Source organism: Atta colombica, unplaced genomic scaffold (genome assembly GCF_001594045.1).
Source record: "Atta colombica isolate Treedump-2 unplaced genomic scaffold, Acol1.0 scaffold226, whole genome shotgun sequence".
In the NCBI taxonomy this organism is placed as follows: domain Eukaryota; kingdom Metazoa; phylum Arthropoda; class Insecta; order Hymenoptera; family Formicidae; genus Atta; species Atta colombica.
Window position 1 is genome coordinate 1,324,515 of NW_017259323.1, and position 7,425 is coordinate 1,331,939.

Below are 7,425 nucleotides of genomic sequence, written 5' to 3' on the forward strand. Positions count from 1 at the left end.
TGTTTATAGAAAATTGATTGATGTAAACAAGATATCTCTATCTGCTCAAGCTATTGTAATATACGACCATATAAATACATAACTTTCTAATTATATCTATCTACTGTATATTCTAAAATTTGTTAACTGTACTTGTGCTTTCTTGCAATAACTTTTCTTGCAATAAAAAAGACATAACTTAAGTACAGAAATCCTTGTAAAAAAATTAACTATACACTTTTGTCATATTTGTGTACTTATAATTGGAATTTTTGTCTAAAACTATGTTTGAAACTTTGTTTGAAACTTTGTTCGCTATTCTGTTTCATTGATTTATTTCAAATTATGTAAGTCTAAATAAAAAATTCTGATTTTTAGCATATAAATCATGATACAAAATGGATTCAATTATATATACAAAAGGGACTCATTAATTGTAAGTGACAGATAATAAATATGCATGATTCAATAGATTTAAATTTATATCTACTATAAATAACGCTATTGAGTAGCGGATGTTCATGATTTCATAACGTCATGAATTTATTTAATATGGATTTTGACGAGAAACTCTTTTATCAGTATTGATATTTATTGAATCACTGTATTTATTACATGATTATTGCCACATCACTTACAATTAGTAGCGAAATTGAATCCCCCATAAATCATAATTGAAAAATCATTTTAAATCTTCTTTAAATCTTCACCTTTTATCAACATTTATTCCATTTTAATAAAACTGCAAAAGTAGCAAAAAATGTACATTTCAGATATATTAATTATCTTATGATCCAAATGATTCCACTGCTCTATTCATGTTTTTTTATTTCGTATATATAGGTCATAACATAAAGACGTTACAGTTAAAAATACTGAATCGCAGTCTCTTTGTCAAAACAATGTTTCATACTTTGTTTCATACTTTGAGTGTCTCTTTCTCTCTCTCTCTCTCTCTCCTCTTCATCGATTAATATATATATTACTTATATAACTATTCATTTGGGGTTCAAAAAAGATTTTAGTTGTCTTCGTCAAGATTGGACATATTTCAAATACTAGATAATTTGAGAAATCGAATAAAACCAATCCTACATGGTACACAAAATATGATCATAATAGCGAAGTTTGAACAATTGCATTCAAGGGACTCATTTTACAAAATTATGCATACTTTTTAATCCTTTTTTTATGCTCTATAATCCTAGCCAAGTCTCAATGCTATTCAATCGGAGCCCAAACTGGGCATAGTTCTTTTTATTGATCCAAAGAAATAATTTTTTTGAATATGAATAAAGAGATATTTCTTTGAAATTAAAATTTTTTTTTTAGTATATATATATATATCTTATATAACGTATTTATTATTTTTTATTTGAGCTGACGAAAAAAACGTATCGCCATTGATTTAAATGTATTAATTAAACAATCGGAATTACTTTAAAATAACTCCGAGTGAAAAATGAAACGTAACAAGATAACTCTATGATTATTGTGTATGGATTTTCTATCGTGATAAACAACTAATATCTCCCTAAAAGATCTAAAAGATTTATAAGTATGATGCATCATACTTATAAATTATCAATCAGTATATGTATGCCTAACATTTGAACATACGTCTTATGTTCTGACTTAAGATATGCATGATGTTTGGGTGATTCTTGGTTATGTAACGAACCATATGTCAGACTCATTAATTTTTCAATTGTTCAAAGAAATATCAGCTTTTTGTCATGGAAATTATTATGATGGAAAAATTCCAGTTAGGTAATTATAGTGATAATGGACTTAATATTTTTTATTTATTTCTTTTTGAATGCAATGTTGAAGTAGCGTAATATATTGTCAAGCACTAATCGATAAGAAAGATATCAATATAATTCTCTTCGCCAATGTTATATACCTTATATATATAAGGTTTTGCACGATTTGCATTTTTCGGCCGATTTTCGATCTGTCTTCGCCTTCCTATTCTTTTCATCACATCGTCCAGCGCGCAATATAAATGACGCTTAAGAGCGTATAATAATCGCTCGTAAACATCCGCTTTGGGTGTTCACGCTGTAAACTTCATTCTATCTTTTCCTTTTCACATAACTAAGATAGAATGAAGCAACGCGTATAAAATTGAGCGCTTACACGTTGCTTCATTCTATTCATTCTATCATAGATATGTAAAAAAAAAGATAGAAGTTTACAGTGTGAGTATCCGAAGTGGGTGGACCTCATGTCTATAAGTGTTATACACTCCTAAACGTCAAGTACTGCGCGCGGGACGATGAGATGAGGAGAGTAGAGGAAGGTGGAGTCGAGTCAAAAATCAAGAAGTGCATTCGTGCCGAGTACTGTTATATGTAAACAATTTTGAGATCAAGCATTATGTTGTTGGTGATGTGCTTGTATGCTTTTTTGCTCTTTGCAAATGGTTCTTTTGCTAAGATTCATAATAAGTCATGGTGGAACAATAGCGTTATCTATCAGATTTATCCGAAAAGTTGTGACTTAGATGCCGATAGAATAGGCGACTTAAAGGGTAAGCACATACTAACTGTGTCTTACTGTTATGTCTTGTTTAATGAAGAATAATGAATTAAATTATTAAATTAATATATAACAATTACAAATTCTATTGGATTAATTATTGTACAATTTTATATACCTAATCTGAAAATGTTTATCTGAAAATTGAAAGTATTCGAGCATAATAACAATGACGATAATTAAATCTGTATTTTTTGCATTGTCAGATAACTTCGAAGTTGGATTATATTGCGGAAACTGGCATCAATGCGATTTGGCTGTCGCTCATATATACAAGTTCTATGGTTGATTTTGGATACGATATATCCGATTTTGTTGACATCGATCCAATTTTTGATTCATTGAAAGATTTTAAAACTCTTCTGGCGCACGCTAAAAAGCTCAGTTTAAAAGTGCGATGACTAATATCTTGCACCTTTATAAATATAAATTTTTTGTGTTATAATTACATTTAAATATAAAATATCACTAAAGTTTTTTATCTCTGTTTATTTGATTTTATAAAAACATTTTTTATTATTTTTTATTTTTTATTGCTACTTTGGAGTTATTTTACAATATTCTTACAGATGGTTCTCGATTTTGTGCCGAACCATACATCTGATAAGCATATATGGTTCCAAAAAGCTCTTTAAGGTCATAAAAAGTATAATTATTATGTATGGGCAGACGGCAGAAATAATGACGATAAAACATCGCCTAACAATTGGATTAATGTATTTGGTGGATCTGTGTGGACTTATGTAAAATCACTAAATCAGTGGTATTTACATCAATTTGAATATAGACAACCGGATTTAAATTTCCGTAATTCTGCAATAAGAATGGAGATGTTAGTAAGTGTAAATAAATTATTATTAATTAATTTAAATTATTTTTATGTTACTATGTTTGCGATGGGGAAAGTAATGGGATACCATTTACTTGGGATTGTAATTATCCCAAGTAAATTTTTTAATTTGACATGAAGTCGGTTGCAGGAAAGGATCACAATCCCCAGTAATAGGGCAACGACTGATTGATTGATTGTTATTATATTGTATTTTTTTTTGAAAGATACTCCTATAACTCAAAACACTTAATTTTATTTATTTTACTGATAAAAGTAATAAATTATGATTTACAATTTTAATAAACTATAATAATAAATCTTACTGCATATATTAATAATATATTACTTTAAATACGAAGCGTCACTACGGTCTGAATGTTAAAATGTTGATTCAGACTATAGTGGCACTTCATATTTAAAGTAACGTATCTAAGATAAACAGTCTTATTTCCAATCTTATTATTGTATATTAATAATTATTAAATAAATATATTAATATTTTATTAATATGAAACATAAATAAAAAAAACTTTAAGAAATTGTCAAATATTAAAGTGTATACAAACGAAGATTAATAGAAATTAAAACACAATAATTGGAACGCTAATTAATTTGTGTAAAAGCATTTCTTATTCAAATTATTTGTTTAATATAAAATTTAATATAAAACTTAACATAAATTTTTCTGCTGTTTGTGATTACTGTTTTTTTTTATTTTATAATATGGAAGTATAATGAAATAAATTAGTTCAATAAGTTACATAATTCATTATTATAAAAATTTATTGGTCTTAATTTTTTATTACACAATACCTTTAATTTTTTAATTTATTATTTGAACTATTTTATTTAACATTTATGACATATATTGTATGAAAAATGTATAAATATAAAAATGAGTTTATATCTATAAAATGTAAATTCGTGTAGATTTTAATTAGAAAAATATATATAAAAACGATTAATAAAAAGAATCACAGCAGAATTATCACAAATTTCAAAAACATTTTTGTTTAATTACAGAAAGTTTTAAAATTTTGGTTGGATTTGGGTGTAGACGGATTCGGCGTTGATTCGGCTCCATTTATTTATCAGAATTGCGAGATGAACCTAAAAGTGGTGTAGACGGTGCAACGTCGCGAAATTATAAGTATTTGGAGCACAATTACACCATGAATTTAATCGATACTTATAAGTTGCTTAGAGAATGGAGACATTTTATGGACTCATATGCTTTAAAACATAATCAGGATCAGAAGGTGAACAATATACGCGATATTTTGTTTATTTTTTTTATTAAAACTATTTATTGTGTTTTATTCTTTGTGCATGTTTTCTTTCTGATTTAGTTGATTGGTGATGGAGGCATACACCGATCCTAAGCATACTATGCAATATTATGATTACGACTTTCTTCCACTTAATTTCCATTTTATTACAAATCTTAATCCAAAATCTGTGCAAGAATTTAAACAACAAATCGATCTGTGGATGAATTCGATGCCAAGAGGTAAAATTGCAAATTGGGCGGTACGTAGTTATATGAATGAAATTATCATTATCTTAATGAAAACATAAATTTAATATTATACATATATATTTAATATTTTTATTGTTTGTTACAAAACGCGAGATGCTGTTGTAAATTATTATGATATAATGGCGATGTGTGAATCTTGTCTTAGTTGTCTTATTTTAAAGCTAAATATACCACAATATGTGCGTTGCATTATATTTTAAAGAATATATATAGTATTTAAATTAGTATTTATAGACAAATATTTTAAAGACATTTTTTTATTATGAGAAAGAAACAGGAATACTGTGAAAGAGTTATGAGAAATTTTTATCTAAATGTGTATAGGTGACCAGTTTTATCATTTAAAATCTATAGAATAGAAAAGATCCAAATTGCAAGTTATTTATTTTATTCCTTTATAAATTAAAGAATCTATATAATATAAGAAATTCTAAAAAATCTTAATTGATGAAATCTTTATTGATGAATCTATTGCATAAGAGCAGATTTATCTTCCATTTCATAAAAATAAGAATTTCCTCATTTTTTTTTATAAGCAACAACATAATATAAATCTTTTTTCAGATGAGAAATCATGATAATTCCCGAGTTGCCTCTCGTTGTCCTGATAGATCGGATCAAATGATCATGTTGTCTATGGTCTTCCCAGGCTTGGTAGTGACATATAACGGTGATGAAATTGGCATGGTGGACAAGAGAGATATATTTTGGGAACACATACAGGACCTTCAAGCGCATATTGCGGGTAAAGAGCATTATAAGAGTGTGTCTCGTGATTCTCAACACACGCCATTCCAATGGGACGCGATGAAAAATGCAGATAAAGGACAAATTTGTGTCCATCACAGTATTTAGTGAAAATAAATAAAATATTTTCCTAAAATCCTGCTATTTAATTATTTATTATTACAGCACATTCGACGTGGCTTCCGATAAATCACTAAACTATAAGGAATTGAATCGGACGAAACAGATGAAAGTCAAATTGCGCTATAAAATTTACAAGATCTTAGTCCACATGCACCAAACTGAACCGGCTCTTACTGAAGGAAGTTATAAATCAATTACGACAAACAATGACACTGTTCTAGGTATAATCCGAAACAATGGTAGCCGCGTCGTGTTGCTTTTAATTAATTTCAGTGATGATGAACAAGTTATCGATTTGTCACGAAAAAAACTTCCTCCGATATTAAAGGTCGAAGTGTCTAGTATGGGTTCTAAAGTGACACAGTGAGTACAATTTATGCATTTTCTGAAATATAAATAGTTAATTAATGGCAAAAATAAATAATTTTTATTTTTTAATTAGTTGTTTATATAGAAATTGTTCTCAGATAGAGCTACTACTGCTATAAAAAATATTTCTTCAAATAATATTTTGACAAGAAATTGTTTATAGAATTTTTAAAGAAATTATTTTTAAAAATATTATTTTATAATGTTGAAAAGAAAAAATATATATATTTTTAATATAAATCAATTAATTCTATATAAATTATTTTTATATAAATTCTGTATAAATTAATTAGTATAATAATTCATGTTTGTTCTTTTGCATTTATAGGAATTTGGTTGATGTGAAGAAATTAATTCTGTCTGCTAAAGCTGCTGTAGTATGCATATCCATATTAATGCTATAAAGCTGCAGTATACACGTCTATAGAAATACATAACTTTCTAATTATATTTATCTACTATATATTCTAGAAAAATTGTTAATTGCATAATTATAACTGCACTTGTAAATTGTAACTTTTCTTGCAATAAAAAGATATAACTTGAGCAAGCAATTCTTGAATAAAAAGAATTATTGTACACTTTTGTCATATTTGTGTATATAATTGGAATTTTTGTCTAATTTGAAACTCTGTTCGCATATTCTGTTTTATTGATTTATTATTTCAAATTATGTAAATATAAATAAAAAAATCTTGATTTTAGCATATGATTCAGTAGATTTGTATCTACTAAATAATGTTAAATATCGAGCAGCAAATGTTCATGATTTCATTATGTCATGAATTTATAGTATGGATTTTGACGAGAAATATTTTTATTGGTATTTATTGAATCATTATAATATCGATTATTTTGCTCCATCTTAGCATTGAATCATAATTAAAAAATCGTTTTAATTAAATTCGTATTGCTTAATTATTTTACATATTCGGTGTTACAATTTTTAAGTTACATAAGAAAAATTTTATTTATTATTTTATTCACAATAAAAATCTTTGATTAAAATGTAGATATCTTATTAATTTACATTTTTTATCCAATTAAATATATAATATATTGAAATATTTTTATTGAATAATTTATTGTTAGTTGGCATTGTATCGACTGCCAGTAGGTGTACGGTGGCGAATTTCTTCACGAAATTAATGAATGTGCCGGTAAATCGAGACGTATTGATCGCGATAAACGCATGCGCCTTTATTAATTCGATCGTACGTCTGGAGGGGTAATGCAACGTTACGTGCCAATGGGCCCTGAGGTAGCTGCAAAGCTCGCGATAATACAAGTC

At 27.1% G+C, this 7,425-nt stretch overlaps 1 pseudogene; it reads left to right on the forward strand.

The window, feature by feature from the left end:
- The window catches only part of LOC108688159, a 10,389-nt pseudogene extending 3,851 nt beyond the window's left edge, over nucleotides 1–6,538 (forward strand).
- Nucleotides 6,539–7,425: the final 887 nt, after the last annotated feature.